The sequence below is a fragment of the Periplaneta americana genome, chromosome 12 (genome assembly GCF_040183065.1).
Source record: "Periplaneta americana isolate PAMFEO1 chromosome 12, P.americana_PAMFEO1_priV1, whole genome shotgun sequence".
In the NCBI taxonomy this organism is placed as follows: domain Eukaryota; kingdom Metazoa; phylum Arthropoda; class Insecta; order Blattodea; family Blattidae; genus Periplaneta; species Periplaneta americana.
This window is the reverse complement of record NC_091128.1, coordinates 156,245,678-156,265,178: the sequence shown is the minus strand read 5'-3', so window position 1 is coordinate 156,265,178 and position 19,501 is coordinate 156,245,678.

Genomic DNA, 19,501 nt, shown 5'->3' with positions numbered 1-19,501 from the left:
CCGGATTTTAGCGGTGATTACTACTGAGGATGTGTTGATGCTACAGTTAAAAGGGCGGGCCCCTGAGTCGGCCCGTTCTCCTTGTGTAGAAAAAATTCTTTTTTGGAGGGTCAAAATGACCATTTTTTTTTAATTTTTCAAGTCTCTCCCGTCCAAACGCACGGGGATAGAGAGTTGTCCTTTATGCTGGGGATTGAGTTCGAGGAGCTGTATTCAACGCCCCCATTGACTTTTTTCCCAGGACATGTACTGCGGAGTTATGGCGGCTAGAATGTCGAATGTCGAAAATCAGTTTGTGTTCGCGATTGCAATTTTGATACTATCGTGTAAGAAGCAAGTCAATGGGGAATACAGGACCGCATCCCGTTTCTCGGTATGGCCATTATTTCCGGAGTTAGAGACCGAAATATTTTAAGTACCCAAAAAATGAGGCTAGAATAAAGTGCGGCGGATTTGCCGGATTTTAGCGGTGATTACTACTGAAAATGTGGGGATGCTACAGTTAAAAGGGCGGGCCCCTGAGTCGCCCTGTTCTCCTTGTGTAGAAAAAATTCTTTTTTGGAGGGAATACAGGACCGCATCCCGTTCCTCGGTATGGCCATTATTTCCGGTAATTATGGCGATATAGATGAACGGGATGTATTTTTTTTATTCCTCCTTGACTTACTTCGGACACAATATCATCAAAATTGGAATCTCGAACGCAAACTGATTATCGAGAAAAAATATCATTTTCGCCGCCATATCTCTGCTGTATGTGTAGTGAGAACAGAGCAGATAAATGCAGTGAATAGTTCTTCACGAACTCCATCTATAGTATAAAAGACAACCCTCTGTCACCAGGGAGATGGGCGGTAGGGATCGAGATATGAAAAAAAAAAAAATTGTAATTTTGGCCTTCGAAAACAGAATTTTCTCTACACGAGTATAAGGAATGGGCTCAGAGACCCGCCCTTTTCACTGTAGCATTCCCGCGTGATCACAAATATTCACGAATAAATTCTAGCAAATCCGGTGCACATTTTGTAGTCTTGTGCTTCAGCTGTGCATTTTATATGCCTTGCAGTGAGAGCAGTCCTCTTGACACTCTTGTTTGCATTAGGTACACATCGACTTTAGTAATGTCATATTTCTCCAAAAGTTTGGCAATTAGTGTTGTTCTTGTTTCATCTGGTTTCTCCTTTGTTGTAGTTTTTAATAAATACTCATTATCTTAGTAGTTCCATAATTATTTGGACATTTATTGTAGTAATAAGCGCACTGTACTTTGTATTCCTTACACCATCTGCAGTGTCTGTTTCTCGTTTTTAACATTTTCAGATATTTATTATCCTTGCAGCAGACAAAATGTAGACTTGACATTGGGCAAAATATTTCATTCAGGTACCAAGTCTAATCTCAAAATTGTGGCTATGTTGCAAACTGAAATTCTTATTTTGAATTGGTTATAATTATTTAATGCTATGAATATACAGACATATTCTAATGTGGGATATGTTTTAGAATGTTTGAAGATAAATAATTGAATTTAAAATTGTCCGTATGTACGGAATAATTTTTGCGACTGCAGTTTGCCAGTAGGTCAATTAGTAATGGAATGAAGTCTGTTCAAAAGTTATTCATTAAAAGAAAATGTTTTTGGTTGCAAATTATATTTTCAAATTTGAATGATACAAAGTTAGAAAGACATTAAGGATAAAATGTGGACTTTTTTCCTTTTTTTTTTTTTTTTTTTTTTAATTTATATCAGTTGATGAATGCGTTTTGAGTAGGTCAATTTGCAATGTTTGTTTTTCTAGTAATGAATATTTTTCCTTTCTCATTCTTCATTTGCTTTGTCTTGATTATGCATTTTATGATGTCTTTGTTGCATTGTTGATTTGAAAACATTGCTTATGTTTGCAGGCGGATTCCTCGGCTAGATGGCAGTATGTCGCTGGATTGCCTGCCAAGTGATGTTCCCTCCATGTTGCAGATTGGTATGATCATATTTGCAGCAGTGTCCTGAGGCATGATACAGCTGGACACGTGAAGAGTTGCAATGTGAGTGGCTTAGTTAAATAATTCAAGTTCATTTCATGAAATATGTTAAACACTTTAATTGCACTGTAACTACGTGTGTGTTAGTGTGTAATATGTATAAATGAATAGAGGAGAAATATTTCTTAAGAATAAGAGACATACTGTAAACTTCATAGAAGCTAATTTCATTGACAATGATTTTCAATACCCAACATGTTACAACTGTTGATAGGAGGCTCACAGTATAAAATGTTGGCGTCATTAGGCCTAGTATTTCCTAAAGCTAAGGAATAGATGATAGAGATGCAATGTGTAATGAATAACCTTCAGTATAGTGACTATAACATTACATGAGCGGTGATATAAGTTTATTAAGGAATGTAGGAACAGGCTATATTTATTAAGTCTATTTTAACAAAAGAATATATAATGTTGATATTTGTTTTAAATATACATTTGACTATGCCTGTATACTTTGTATTTTATGACAATAAAGTAATACCACTATAAACAAAATGACATGAAGGAGTCCACTTTATTTCGCGAGCTCTGCAGGCCGCCTGCCCGCTGTAGTACCTGTTGAATGTGGATCGGCCCTTATCAGAGCTTTTCTATCATTGGGGTTTGGATGAGTTTATTATAGAATCATAAATCTAAACATAATAAGATGCATATCACTATGAATACAACATTTTATTTTAATCATTTTTAATGAACTTACAGTAACATTGATACTGATGATTAAACATTGTCCACACCTGTGGAGTAACGGTCAGCGCGTCTGGCAGCGAAACCAGGTGGCCCGGGTTCGATTTCCGGTCGGGGCAAGTTACCTGGTTGAGGTTTTTCCGGGGCTTTCCCTCAACCCAATATGAGCAAATGCTGGGTAACTGTCGGTGTTGGACCACGGATTCATTTCACCGGCATGATCACCTTCATCTCATTCAGACGCTAAATAACCAGTGATGTCGATAAAGCGTCGTAAAGTAACCTACTAAAAATAAACATTGCATCGTACTCTCTTGCTTGAAAATATTCGAAACGCAGTTTTTAAGTTACAGAAATATTACGTTATCGAACGTTGTTTGAAAGAGAGTAATTTACATAAGATTTTGTTTGACGTGTAATATAACAAAATACAATACTGAAACCTGTTCACTCTAGTCACACCCAAGTCACTCTTAACTCGCTCTCACGTTAATCCTAAACACTTGCAAGTCACTCCCAAATCACTCTTAAGTCACTTTCCATTCACTGTCGAGTCGATCTTAAGTCACACCTAAGTCTCTCCCGATTCACTCTTAAGTCACTCCCATTTTTTTTCCGAATATCAGTTTGTGTTCGCGATTCCAATTTTGATACTATCGTGTAAGAAGCATGTCAAGGGTGAATACAGGACGGCATCCCGTTCCTCGGTATGGCCATTATTTCCGGAGATAAAGAAGGAAATATTTTAGGTATCCAAAAAATGAGGCTAGAATAAAGTGCGGCGGATTTGCCGGATTTTAGCGGTGATTACTACTGAAGATGTTGGGATGTTACAGTTAAAAGGGCGGTCCCCTGAGTCGCCCCGTTTTCCTTATTTGGAAAAAATTCTGTTTTGGAGGGTCAAAATGACCATTTTTTGAAATTTTGCAAGCCTCTCCCGTCCAAACGCACGGGGATAGAGAGTTGTCCTTTATGCTGGAGATAGAGTTCGAGGAGCTGTATTCAACGCCCCCATTGACTTTGTTCCCAGTACACCTACTGCGGAGTTATGGCGGCTAGAATGTCGGCGGAGTAGTGGTTTACCTTCCCATTTTTTTTTTTTTCGAAAATCAGTTTGTGGTCGCGATTCCAATTGTGATACTATTGTGTAAGAAGCAAGTCAAGTGGGAATACAGGACCGCATGCCGTTCATCGGTATGGCCATTATTTGCGGAGTTAGAGACCGAAATATTTTAGGTACCCAAAAAATGAGGCTAAAATAAAGTGCGGCGGATTTGCCGGATTTTGGCGGTGATTACTACTGAATATGTTGGGATGCTACAGTTAAAATGGCGGGCCCCTGAGTCGCCTCGTTCTCCTTGTGTAGAAAAAATTCTTTTTTGTAGGGTCAAAATGACCATTTTTTGAAATTTTGCAAGTCTCTCCCGTCCAAACGCACGGGGATAGAGAGTTGTCCTTTATGCTGGAGATAGAGTTCGAGGAGCTGTATTCAACGCCCCCATTGACTTTGTTCCCAGTACACGTACTGCGGAGTTATGGCGGCTAGAATGTCGGCGGAGTAGTTTTTTTCGAAAATCAGTTTGTGTTCGCGATTCCAATTTTGATACTATCGTGTAAGAAGCAAGTCAAGGGGGAATACAGGACCGTATGCCGTTCCTCGGTATGGCCATTATTTCCGGAGTTAGAGACCGAAACATTTTAGGTGCCCAAAAAATGAGGCTAGAATAAAGTGCGGCGGATTTGCCGGATTTTAGCGGTGATTACTACTGAAGATGTTGGGATGCTACAGTTAAAAGGGCGGGCCCCTGAGTAGCCCCGTTCTCCTTGTGTAGAAAAAATTCTTTTTTGGAGGTTCAAAATGACCATTTTTTGTAATTTTGCAAGTCTCTCCCGTTCAAACGCACGGGGATAGAGAGTTGTCCTTTATGCTGGAGATAGAGATAGAGGAGCTGTATTCAACGCCCCCATTGACTTTGTTCCCAGTACATGTACTGCGGAGTCCATTTTATGAAATTTTGCAAGTCTCTCCCGTTCAAACGCACGGGGATAGAGAGTTGTCCTTTATGCTGGAGATAGAGTTCGAGGAGCTGTATTCAACGCCCCCATTGACTTTGTTCCCAGTAAGTAAGTCAAGGGGGAATACAGGACCGCATCCCGTTCCTCGGTATGGCCATTATTTCCGGAGTTAGAGACCGAAATATTTTAGGTACCCAAAAAATGAGGCTAGAATAAAGTGCGCCGGATTTGCCGGATTTTAGCGGTGATTACTACTGAAGATGTGGGGATGCTACAGTTAAAAGGGCGGGCCCCTGAGTCGCCCCGTTCTCCTTGTGTAGAAAAAATTCTTTTTTAGAGGGTCAAAATGACCATTTTTTGAAATTTTGCCTGTCTCTCCCGTCCAAACGCACGGGGATAGAGAGTTGTCCTTTATGCTGGAGACAGAGTTCGAGGAGCTGTATTCAACGCCCTCATTGACTTTGTTCCCAGTACACGTACTGCGGAGTTATGGCGGCTAGAATGTCGGCGGAGATTTCGAAAATCAGTTTGTGTTCGCGATTCCAATTTTGATACTATCGTGTAAGAAGCAAGTCAAGGGGGAATAGAGGACCGCATCCCGTTCCTCGGTATGCCATTATTTCCGGAGTTAGAGACCGAAATATTTTAGGTACCCAAAAAATGAGGCTAGAATAAAGTGCGGCGGATTTGTCGGATTTTAGCGGTGATTACTACTGAGGATGTGGGGATGCTACAGTTAAAAGGGCGGCCCCTGAGTCGGCCCGTTCTCCTTGTGTAGAAAAAATTCTTTATTGGAGGGTCAAAATGACCATTTTTTTAAATTTTGCAAGTCTCTCCCGTCCAAACGCACGGAGATAGAGAGTTGTCCTTAATGCTGGAGATAGAGTTCGAGGAGCTGTATTCAACGCCCCCATTGACTTTGTTCCCAGTACACGTACTGCGGAGTTATGGCGGCTAGAATGTCGGCGGAGTAGTTTTTTTTCGAAAATCAGTTTGTGTTCGCGATTCCAATTTTGATACTATCGTGTAAGAAGCAAGTGAAAGGGGAATACAGGACCGCATGCCGTTCCTCGGTATGGCCATTATTTCCGGAGTTAGAGACCGAAATATTTTAGGTACCGAAAAAATGGGGCTAGAATAAAGTGCGGCGGATTTGCCGGATTTTAGCGGTGATTACTACTGAGGATGTGTTGATGCTACAGTTAAAAGGGCGGGCCCCTGAGTCGGCCCGTTCTCCTTGTGTAGAAAAAATTCTTTTTTGGAGGGTCAAAATGACCATTTTTTTTTAATTTTTCAAGTCTCTCCCGTCCAAACGCACGGGGATAGAGAGTTGTCCTTTATGCTGGGGATTGAGTTCGAGGAGCTGTATTCAACGCCCCCATTGACTTTTTTCCCAGGACATGTACTGCGGAGTTATGGCGGCTAGAATGTCGAATGTCGAAAATCAGTTTGTGTTCGCGATTGCAATTTTGATACTATCGTGTAAGAAGCAAGTCAATGGGGAATACAGGACCGCATCCCGTTTCTCGGTATGGCCATTATTTCCGGAGTTAGAGACCGAAATATTTTAAGTACCCAAAAAATGAGGCTAGAATAAAGTGCGGCGGATTTGCCGGATTTTAGCGGTGATTACTACTGAAAATGTGGGGATGCTACAGTTAAAAGGGCGGGCCCCTGAGTCGCCCTGTTCTCCTTGTGTAGAAAAAATTCTTTTTTGGAGGGAATACAGGACCGCATCCCGTTCCTCGGTATGGCCATTATTTCCGGTAATTATGGCGATATAGATGAACGGGATGTATTTTTTTTATTCCTCCTTGACTTACTTCGGACACAATATCATCAAAATTGGAATCTCGAACGCAAACTGATTATCGAGAAAAAATATCATTTTCGCCGCCATATCTCTGCTGTATGTGTAGTGAGAACAGAGCAGATAAATGCAGTGAATAGTTCTTCACGAACTCCATCTATAGTATAAAAGACAACCCTCTGTCACCAGGGAGATGGGCGGTAGGGATCGAGATATGAAAAAAAAAAAAATTGTAATTTTGGCCTTCGAAAACAGAATTTTCTCTACACGAGTATAAGGAATGGGCTCAGAGACCCGCCCTTTTCACTGTAGCATTCCCGCGTGATCACAAATATTCACGAATAAATTCTAGCAAATCCGGTGCACATTTTGTAGTCTTGTGCTTCAGCTGTGCATTTTATATGCCTTGCAGTGAGAGCAGTCCTCTTGACACTCTTGTTTGCATTAGGTACACATCGACTTTAGTAATGTCATATTTCTCCAAAAGTTTGGCAATTAGTGTTGTTCTTGTTTCATCTGGTTTCTCCTTTGTTGTAGTTTTTAATAAATACTCATTATCTTAGTAGTTCCATAATTATTTGGACATTTATTGTAGTAATAAGCGCACTGTACTTTGTATTCCTTACACCATCTGCAGTGTCTGTTTCTCGTTTTTAACATTTTCAGATATTTATTATCCTTGCAGCAGACAAAATGTAGACTTGACATTGGGCAAAATATTTCATTCAGGTACCAAGTCTAATCTCAAAATTGTGGCTATGTTGCAAACTGAAATTCTTATTTTGAATTGGTTATAATTATTTAATGCTATGAATATACAGACATATTCTAATGTGGGATATGTTTTAGAATGTTTGAAGATAAATAATTGAATTTAAAATTGTCCGTATGTACGGAATAATTTTTGCGACTGCAGTTTGCCAGTAGGTCAATTAGTAATGGAATGAAGTCTGTTCAAAAGTTATTCATTAAAAGAAAATGTTTTTGGTTGCAAATTATATTTTCAAATTTGAATGATACAAAGTTAGAAAGACATTAAGGATAAAATGTGGACTTTTTCCCTTTTTTTTTTTTTTTTTTTTTTTTTTTAATTTATATCAGTTGATGAATGCGTTTTGAGTAGGTCAATTTGCAATGTTTGTTTTTCTAGTAATGAATATTTTTCCTTTCTCATTCTTCATTTGCTTTGTCTTGATTATGCATTTTATGATGTCTTTGTTGCATTGTTGATTTGAAAACATTGCTTATGTTTGCAGGCGGATTCCTCGGCTAGATGGCAGTATGTCGCTGGATTGCCTGCCAAGTGATGTTCCCTCCATGTTGCAGATTGGTATGATCATATTTGCAGCAGTGTCCTGAGGCATGATACAGCTGGACACGTGAAGAGTTGCAATGTGAGTGGCTTAGTTAAATAATTCAAGTTCATTTCATGAAATATGTTAAACACTTTAATTGCACTGTAACTACGTGTGTGTTAGTGTGTAATATGTATAAATGAATAGAGGAGAAATATTTCTTAAGAATAAGAGACATACTGTAAACTTCATAGAAGCTAATTTCATTGACAATGATTTTCAATACCCAACATGTTACAACTGTTGATAGGAGGCTCACAGTATAAAATGTTGGCGTCATTAGGCCTAGTATTTCCTAAAGCTAAGGAATAGATGATAGAGATGCAATGTGTAATGAATAACCTTCAGTATAGTGACTATAACATTACATGAGCGGTGATATAAGTTTATTAAGGAATGTAGGAACAGGCTATATTTATTAAGTCTATTTTAACAAAAGAATATATAATGTTGATATTTGTTTTAAATATACATTTGACTATGCCTGTATACTTTGTATTTTATGACAATAAAGTAATACCACTATAAACAAAATGACATGAAGGAGTCCACTTTATTTCGCGAGCTCTGCAGGCCGCCTGCCCGCTGTAGTACCTGTTGAATGTGGATCGGCCCTTATCAGAGCTTTTCTATCATTGGGGTTTGGATGAGTTTATTATAGAATCATAAATCTAAACATAATAAGATGCATATCACTATGAATACAACATTTTATTTTAATCATTTTTAATGAACTTACAGTAACATTGATACTGATGATTAAACATTGTCCACACCTGTGGAGTAACGGTCAGCGCGTCTGGCAGCGAAACCAGGTGGCCCGGGTTCGATTTCCGGTCGGGGCAAGTTACCTGGTTGAGGTTTTTCCGGGGCTTTCCCTCAACCCAATATGAGCAAATGCTGGGTAACTGTCGGTGTTGGACCACGGATTCATTTCACCGGCATGATCACCTTCATCTCATTCAGACGCTAAATAACCAGTGATGTCGATAAAGCGTCGTAAAGTAACCTACTAAAAATAAACATTGCATCGTACTCTCTTGCTTGAAAATATTCGAAACGCAGTTTTTAAGTTACAGAAATATTACGTTATCGAACGTTGTTTGAAAGAGAGTAATTTACATAAGATTTTGTTTGACGTGTAATATAACAAAATACAATACTGAAACCTGTTCACTCTAGTCACACCCAAGTCACTCTTAACTCGCTCTCACGTTAATCCTAAACACTTGCAAGTCACTCCCAAATCACTCTTAAGTCACTTTCCATTCACTGTCGAGTCGATCTTAAGTCACACCTAAGTCTCTCCCGATTCACTCTTAAGTCACTCCCAATCACTCTCGATTCCCTCTTAAGTCACACCCAAGTCATTCTCGATTTGCACCCGAGTCAGTCTCGATATACTCCATAGTCACTCTCGATTCACTCCGAAGTCAGTGCCCAGTCACTCCCAAATCTTTATGTCACTCTCAAGTAAATCTTAAAACACTCCCAAGTCATACTCGAGTCATTCTTAATACACTCTCGGTTAAGTCCAAAGTCAATTTTAAAACTCTCATAAATCAGTTAACACACACATGACTCTCGATTCACTCTTAAGTCACACCTAACTTACTATGAAGTCGCTCTCGATTTGCTCCCTAGACACTCTTCATTCACTCCGAAGTCAATCTCGTTTCATTCCCAAATCTCTTCCAAATTAATCTTACAACACTCCAAGTCACACTTTAATCACTCAAGTCAGTCTTGAGTCACTCTTAAGTCACTCTCGATTCCCACTCAAGTTACTCCCAAATCACTCCTGTCAGACCTAAGTCAATGATAGACACTCCCACGTCACTCAAAAAATCACTCTTCACAACAAATAGATTCAGAACAAATTTCAATTGTATAATATGTTCAGATATTACTAATTATCAATTTTTTTTTTGGCAAACAGTTTACAATTATTTTATTCACAAATGACAAGAAATGTATAGGCTATATCATGTGTATCATTTAGACGAGATACAGGTACCCATTTGTTTTGCAAGAATGCAAGCATATTGTGAATTTACTAATTGTTCACATTCACGCGAACGACATACGCCATTTATACATACTTAATAAATAATACGCTTATTGTAATTAAACATAAGTCGATTGAATTTTAGTAATAACATGTGTATTAGAACTCTTTTGTAACAATTGTATATGAAAATAAATACATTACACAAGGCAGGCCAACCTAATGAACTACATTATTATAATTCATCCATGACATCGCCGCGACCCGAAGTAGACTATGAAAATATTCCCGTCGTCGTCGACTTCGTCTCGTCGTCGTCATCGAATTCATCTCGTCGTCGACTCATTTCCTCGTTGTCGATTTCGTCTAGTCGTTGCCGTCCACTTTGCCTCTTCGCCGACGTCGACATCGTCTCGCCTATGTCGACTTCGTCTCGTCGTCGTAGTGGACATCGTCCCGTACTTGCCGTCGACTTCTTCCCGTCTTCGTCGACTTCTCGTCATTGTCGTCGTCGACTTCGTCCCGTCTAATTTCGTCTAGGTGGCATTATCGTCTTCGTCTCTTCGTAGTTGAAAAGTCATCTAGGTCTCGTCGTCTTCCACTTCATCTCGTCATCGTCGTCTACTTCGTCTCGTCGTCGAAACCGTCTCGTCTCCGCCGTCGTCATGTACTTCCTTTTCGTCGCCGACTTCGGCCAGGCTCCCTGTCCAGGACGCCGGGATCTATGTACAGGCCTCCGCTTTAAGGATTCCTGGTTCCGCGAAAGCTACTTTGCGTTCCGGGTCCAAGACTCGCGGACATGGATAAAGAACAACCGGTTCCGGTTAGGGTTCTGGGACAATTCTGTCTTCCGGGTCCAGGACAGCGAGTTCCGGGTTCAGGACTCAGGTTGCGGGAGGACACCCAAACTCCCGATTCCGGTTCCCAAACTCCGGGTTACGGTTCCCGAACTCCGGGTTACGGTTCCCAAACTCCGGGTTACGGTTCCCAAAATCCGGGTTCCAACATCCCCAACTATGGTTTCCGGGTAAAACTCCGGGTTCCACTTGCCAAACGCCGGGTCCCAAACTCCGGGTTACACTTCCCAAACTGCTGGTTCCGTCTCCCAAACTCCGGGTTCCGGTTCCAAAGTACGGGTTCCGGTTCTCAAGCTCCGGGTCCCAAACCGCAGGTTCCGGATCCCATACTCCCGGTTCCGGGTCCAAAACTCCGGGATCTGGATCCAAAACTACGGGTCCCAATCTCCGTATCCCAAACTCCGGGTTACGGGCCCAAACTCCGGGTTCCGGGTCCCAAACTCAGGGTACCTGGTCCAAAACTCCTAGTTCCGGGTCCCAAACTCAGGGTTCCTGGACTAAACTCCAGGTTACAGGTCCCAAACTCCGCGTTCCGGACCCAAACCTCGGGTTCCGGGTTCCAACCTCCGGACCCAAACAACGGGCCACAAACTCCGGATTCCGGATTCCAAACTCCGGGTTCCGGTTCCCAAACTCCAGGTTCCGGATTCCAAACTCGTATGTATTTCATCCATAATTGGATCACATATGTAATCCACGTATTTGGATCACATATGTAATCCATCCATAATTAGATTACTAATGTAATCCATCCATAATTGGATTACACATGTAATCCATTCATAATTGGATTACATATGTAATCCACACAGATTAGGATTACGTATGTAATCCATCTATACTTGGATTGCACATGTAATCCATCCATAACAGGATTACATATGTAATCCACACAGATTTGGATGATGTATGTAATCCATCCATAATTGGATCACATATGTAATCCACGTATTTGGATCACATTTGTAATCCATCCATAATTGGATTACACATGTAGTCCATTCATAATTGGATTACATATGTAATCCACACAGATTAGGATTACGTATGTAATCCATCTATACTTGGATTGCACATGTAATCCATCCATAATTGGATCACATATGTAATCCACACAGATTAGGATTACGTATGTAATCCATCTATACTTGGATTGCACATGTAATCCATCCATAATTGGATTACAAATGTACTCCACTCGGATTTGGATTACGTATGTAATCCATCCATAATTGGATCACATATGTAATCAACGTATTTGCATCACATTTGTAATCCATCCTTAATTGGATTACGTATGTAATCCACACAGATTTGGATTACGTATGTACTCCATCCATAATTGGATTACTAATGTAATCCATCCATAATTGGATTACACATGTAATCCATTCATAACTGGATTACATATGTAATCCACACAGATTAGGATTACGTATATAATCCATCTATACTTGGATTGCACATGTAATTCATCCGTACTTGGATTACATATGAAATGCACTCAGATTTGGATTACATATGTAATCTATCCATTATTGGATTACACATGTATTCCATACAGATTTGAATTACATACGTAATCCATCCATAATTGGTTTACGTATGTAATCCACACAGATAGGGTTCCAAACTCCGAGTTCCGGTTCCCCAACTCCGGGCAGGGTTCCAAATCTCCGGGGTCCAAAACTTCAAGTTCCGGTTCCCAAACTCCCGGTTCCGGTTCCCAACTCCGGGTTCCGGGTCCCAAACCCCGGGTTCCTGTTCCCAAACTCCGGGTAGGGATCCGAAAGTCCAGGTTCCGGGTCCCAACTCAGCAACCAAACGGGTCCCAAACTCCGGATTCCTGGTCCCAAACTCCGGGTTCCAGGTACCAAAACTCCGGATTTTGGGTCCACAACTCCGGGTCCCGGGTCCAAAACTCCGGGTTCCGTTCCCCAAACTGCGGGTTCCGGCCCAAAACTCCGGGGTCCTGTTCCTAAACTCCGGGTTCCGGTTCCACATTTCCGGTATCGGTTCCAAACTCAGGGTTCCTGTTCCCAAACCCCGGGTACCGGGTCCAAAACTCCGGGTTCCGGTCCCAAACTCCGGGATCCGAGTCCTAACTACGGGTTCCGGATCAAAAACTCCGGGTTCCTTTCCCCAAACTACGGGTTCCGGGTCCAAAAACTACGGGTACCGATTCCCAAACTCCAGGTTCCGGGTCAATAACTCCTGGTCCAAAACTTCGGGGGTTCCGGGTTCCGTTTCCAAAATTCCGGGTTATGGCCCAAATTCCGGGTTCCTGTTCCTAAACTCCGGGCTCAGGGTTCCTGTCCCAAACTCCGGGTTCCGAGTCCCTAACTCAGGGTTCCGTTTCCAAAACTTCGGGTTCCGGTTCCAAAAACTCCGGGTTCTGTTCCCCAAGTTCCGGGTTCATGGCCCAAAAACCCCGGGTTCCTGTTCCTAAACTCCGGGTCCAAAACTACGGGTTCCGGTTCCAAACTCCGGGATCCGAGTCCCTAACTCCGGGTTCTGGGGCCCAAACTCCGGGTTCCGGGTCCGAAACTCCGGCTACCTGATCACAAACTCCTGGTTCCGAGTCCCAAACTCAGGGTTCCTGGACTAAACTCCAGGTTACGTGTCCCAAACTCCGCGTTCCGGACCCAAACCTCGGGTTCCGGGTTCCAACATCCGGGCCCAAACAACGGGCCACAAACTCCGGGTTCCGGATTCCAAACTCCGGGTTCCGGTTCCCAAACTCCGGGTTCCGAATTCCAAACTCGTATATATTCCATCCATAATAGGATCACATATGTAATCCACGTATTTGGATCACATATGTAATCCATCCATAATTGGATTACATATGTAATCCACACAGATTTGGATTACGTATGTAATCCATCCATAATTGGATTACTAATGTAATCCATCCATAATAGGATTACACATGTAATCCATTCATAATTGGATTACATATGTAATCCACACAGATTAGGATTACGTATGTAATCCATCTATACTTGGATTGCACATGTAATCCATCCATAACAGGATTACATATGTAATCCACACAGATTTGGATTATGTATGTAATCCATCCATAATTGGATCACATTTGTAATCCATCCATATTTGGATTACACATGTAATTCATTCATAATTGGATTACATATGTAATCCACTCGGATTTGGATTACGTATGTAATCCATCCATAATTGAATCACATATGTAATCCACACAGACTAGGATTACGTATGTAATCCATCTATACTTGGATTGCACATGTAATCCATCCATAATTGGATTACAAATGTAATCCACTCGGATTTGGATTACGTATGTAATCCATCCATAATTGGATCACATATGTAATCCACGTATTTGGATCACATTTGTAATCCATCCTTAATTGGATTACGTATGTAATCCATCCATTATTGGATTACACATGTATTCCATACAGATTTGAATTACATACGTAATCCATCCATAATTGGTTTACGTATGTAATCCACACAGATAGGGTTCCAAACTCCGAGTTCCGGTTCCCCAACTCCGGGCAGGGTTCCAAATCTCCGGGGTCCAAAACTTCAAGTTCCGGTTCCCAAACTCCCGGTTCCGGTTCCCAACTCCGGGTTCCGGGTCCCAAACCCCGGGTTCCTGTTCCCAAACTCCGGGTAGGGATCCGAAAGTCCAGGTTCCGGGTCCCAACTCAGCAACCAAACGGGTCCCAAACTCCGGATTCCTGGTCCCAAACTCCGGGTTCCAGGTACCAAAACTCCGGATTTTGGGTCCACAACTCCGGGTCCCGGGTCCAAAACTCCGGGTTCCGTTCCCCAAACTGCGGGTTCCGGCCCAAAACTCCGGGGTCCTGTTCCTAAACTCCGGGTTCCGGTTCCACATTTCCGGTATCGGTTCCAAACTCAGGGTTCCTGTTCCCAAACCCCGGGTACCGGGTCCAAAACTCCGGGTTCCGGTCCCAAACTCCGGGATCCGAGTCCTAACTACGGGTTCCGGATCAAAAACTCCGGGTTCCTTTCCCCAAACTACGGGTTCCGGGTCCAAAAACTACGGGTACCGATTCCCAAACTCCAGGTTCCGGGTCAATAACTCCTGGTCCAAAACTTCGGGGGTTCCGGGTTCCGTTTCCAAAATTCCGGGTTATGGCCCAAATTCCGGGTTCCTGTTCCTAAACTCCGGGCTCAGGGTTCCTGTCCCAAACTCCGGGTTCCGAGTCCCTAACTCAGGGTTCCGTTTCCAAAACTTCGGGTTCCGGTTCCAAAAACTCCGGGTTCTGTTCCCCAAGTTCCGGGTTCATGGCCCAAAAACCCCGGGTTCCTGTTCCTAAACTCCGGGTCCAAAACTACGGGTTCCGGTTCCAAACTCCGGGATCCGAGTCCCTAACTCCGGGTTCTGGGGCCCAAACTCCGGGTTCCGGGTCCGAAACTCCGGCTACCTGATCACAAACTCCTGGTTCCGAGTCCCAAACTCAGGGTTCCTGGACTAAACTCCAGGTTACGTGTCCCAAACTCCGCGTTCCGGACCCAAACCTCGGGTTCCGGGTTCCAACATCCGGGCCCAAACAACGGGCCACAAACTCCGGGTTCCGGATTCCAAACTCCGGGTTCCGGTTCCCAAACTCCGGGTTCCGAATTCCAAACTCGTATATATTCCATCCATAATAGGATCACATATGTAATCCACGTATTTGGATCACATATGTAATCCATCCATAATTGGATTACATATGTAATCCACACAGATTTGGATTACGTATGTAATCCATCCATAATTGGATTACTAATGTAATCCATCCATAATAGGATTACACATGTAATCCATTCATAATTGGATTACATATGTAATCCACACAGATTAGGATTACGTATGTAATCCATCTATACTTGGATTGCACATGTAATCCATCCATAACAGGATTACATATGTAATCCACACAGATTTGGATTATGTATGTAATCCATCCATAATTGGATCACATTTGTAATCCATCCATATTTGGATTACACATGTAATTCATTCATAATTGGATTACATATGTAATCCACTCGGATTTGGATTACGTATGTAATCCATCCATAATTGAATCACATATGTAATCCACACAGACTAGGATTACGTATGTAATCCATCTATACTTGGATTGCACATGTAATCCATCCATAATTGGATTACAAATGTAATCCACTCGGATTTGGATTACGTATGTAATCCATCCATAATTGGATCACATATGTAATCCACGTATTTGGATCACATTTGTAATCCATCCTTAATTGGATTACGTATGTAATCCATCCATTATTGGATTACACATGTATTCCATACAGATTTGAATTACATACGTAATCCATCCATAATTGGTTTACGTATGTAATCCACACAGATAGGGTTCCAAACTCCGAGTTCCGGTTCCCCAACTCCGGGCAGGGTTCCAAATCTCCGGGGTCCAAAACTTCAAGTTCCGGTTCCCAAACTCCCGGTTCCGGTTCCCAACTCCGGGTTCCGGGTCCCAAACCCCGGGTTCCTGTTCCCAAACTCCGGGTAGGGATCCGAAAGTCCAGGTTCCGGGTCCCAACTCAGCAACCAAACGGGTCCCAAACTCCGGATTCCTGGTCCCAAACTCCGGGTTCCAGGTACCAAAACTCCGGATTTTGGGTCCACAACTCCGGGTCCCGGGTCCATAACTCCGGGTTCCGTTCCCCAAACTGCGGGTTCCGGCCCAAAACTCCGGGGTCCTGTTCCTAAACTCCGGGTTCCGGTTCCACATTTCCGGTATCGGTTCCAAACTCAGGGTTCCTGTTCCCAAACCCCGGGTACCGGGTCCAAAACTCCGGGTTCCGGTCCCAAACTCCGGGATCCGAGTCCTAACTCCGGGTTCCGGATCAAAAACTCCGGGTTCCTTTCCCCAAACTACGGGTTCCGGGTCCAAAAACTACGGGTACCGATTCCCAAACTCCAGGTTCCGGGTCAATAACTCCTGGTCCAAAACTTCGGGGGTTCCGGGTTCCGTTTCCAAAATTCCGGGTTATGGCCCAAATTCCGGGTTCCTGTTCCTAAACTCCGGGCTCAGGGTTCCTGTCCCAAACTCCGGGTTCCGAGTCCCTAACTCAGGGTTCCGTTTCCAAAACTTCGGGTTCCGGTTCCAAAAACTCCGGGTTCTGTTCCCCAAGTTCCGGGTTCATGGCCCAAAAACCCCGGGTTCCTGTTCCTAAACTCCGGGTCCAAAACTACGGGTTCCGGTTCCAAACTCCGGGATCCGAGTCCCTAACTCCGGGTTCTGGGGCCCAAACTCCGGGTTCCGGGTCCGAAACTCCGGCTACCTGATCACAAACTCCTGGTTCCGAGTCCCAAACTCAGGGTTCCTGGACTAAACTCCAGGTTACGTGTCCCAAACTCCGCGTTCCGGACCCAAACCTCGGGTTCCGGGTTCCAACATCCGGGCCCAAACAACGGGCCACAAACTCCGGGTTCCGGATTCCAAACTCCGGGTTCCGGTTCCCAAACTCCGGGTTCCGAATTCCAAACTCGTATATATTCCATCCATAATAGGATCACATATGTAATCCACGTATTTGGATCACATATGTAATCCATCCATAATTGGATTACATATGTAATCCACACAGATTTGGATTACGTATGTAATCCATCCATAATTGGATTACTAATGTAATCCATCCATAATAGGATTACACATGTAATCCATTCATAATTGGATTACATATGTAATCCACACAGATTAGGATTACGTATGTAATCCATCTATACTTGGATTGCACATGTAATCCATCCATAACAGGATTACATATGTAATCCACACAGATTTGGATTATGTATGTAATCCATCCATAATTGGATCACATTTGTAATCCATCCATATTTGGATTACACATGTAATTCATTCATAATTGGATTACATATGTAATCCACTCGGATTTGGATTACGTATGTAATCCATCCATAATTGAATCACATATGTAATCCACACAGACTAGGATTACGTATGTAATCCATCTATACTTGGATTGCACATGTAATCCATCCATAATTGGATTACAAATGTAATCCACTCGGATTTGGATTACGTATGTAATCCATCCATAATTGGATCACATATGTAATCCACGTATTTGGATCACATTTGTAATCCATCCTTAATTGGATTACGTATGTAATCCATCCATTATTGGATTACACATGTATTCCATACAGATTTGAATTACATACGTAATCCATCCATAATTGGTTTACGTATGTAATCCACACAGATAGGGTTCCAAACTCCGAGTTCCGGTTCCCCAACTCCGGGCAGGGTTCCAAATCTCCGGGGTCCACAACTTCGAGTTCCGGTTCCCAAACTCCGGGTTCCGGTTCCCAACTCCGGGTTCCGGGTCCCAAACCCCGGGTTCCGGGTCCCAAACCCCGGGTTCCTGTTCCCAAACTCCGGGTAGGGATCCAAAACTCCAGGTTCCGGGTCCCAACTCCGCAACCAAACGGGACCCAAACTCCGGATTCTTGGTCCCAAACTCCGGGTTCCTGTTACCAAAACTCCGGGTTCCGGGTCCAAAACTACGGGTTCCGTTCCCCAAACTCAGCGTTCCGGCCTAAAACTCCGGGGTACTGATCCTAAACTACGGGTTCCGGTTTCAAATTCCGGGTATCGGTTCTAAACTCAGGGTTCCTGCTCCCAAACCCCGGGTACCGGGTCCAAAACTCCGGGTTCCGGTCAAAAAGTCCGGGATCCAAGTCCATAACTCCGGGTTCAGTTTTCAAAAACTCCGGGTTCCGGTTCCAAATTGCGGATATGTTCCAACTCCTGGTCCCTGTTAACAAATCCCGGGTTCCGGGTCCAAAACTCCCGGTTCCGGGCCCAAAACCGCGGGTTCCTCTTTCTAAACTCCGGGTTCCGGGTCCAAAACTCCAGGTTCCGGTTCCAAACTCCGGGATCCGAGTCCCTAACTCCGGGTCCCAAACTCCGGTATCCTAGTCCCAAACTCCGAGTTCCGGGTCACAAACTCCGGGTTCCGGGTGCAAAGACTCCGGGTACCGATTCCAAAACTCCGGGTTCCGAGTCCATAACTCCGGGTTCAGGGTCCAAACCTTCGGGTTCCAGATCTAAAACCCCGGGATCCTGTACCCAATCTCCTGGCTCCGGGTCCAAAACTTCGGCTTCTGGCTCCAAAACTCCGGTTTCCTGGTTCAAAAATCCGTGTTCCGGGTCCAAAACTCCGTGTTCCGGTTCCAAACTCCGGGTTCTGTTCCCCAGACTCCGGGTTCTGTTCCCCAAACTCCGGGTTCCGGGTTAAAAAACCCCGGGTTCCTATTCCTAAACCCCGGGTTCCTGTTCCTAAACTCCGGGTTTCGGGTCCAAAACTCCGGGTTCCGGTTACAAACTCCGCGATCCGAGTCCCTAACACCTGGTTCTGGGTCCCAAACTCCGGGTTCCGGTTCCCAAACTCCGGGTTCCTTCCCCAACCTCGGGGTTACGGGTGCAAAAACTCCGGGTAGCGATTCCCAAACTCCGGGTACCGGGTCAATAACTCCAGGTTCCTTTCTCCAAACTCCGGGTTCAGGGTCCAAAAAATCCGGGTACCGATTCCCAAACTCCGCGTTCCCGGTCAATAAATCCTGGTCCAAAATTTCGGAGGTTCCGGGTTCCAAACTCCGGGTTCCGTTTCCAAAATTCGGGATTATGGCCCAAACTCCGGGTCCAAACCC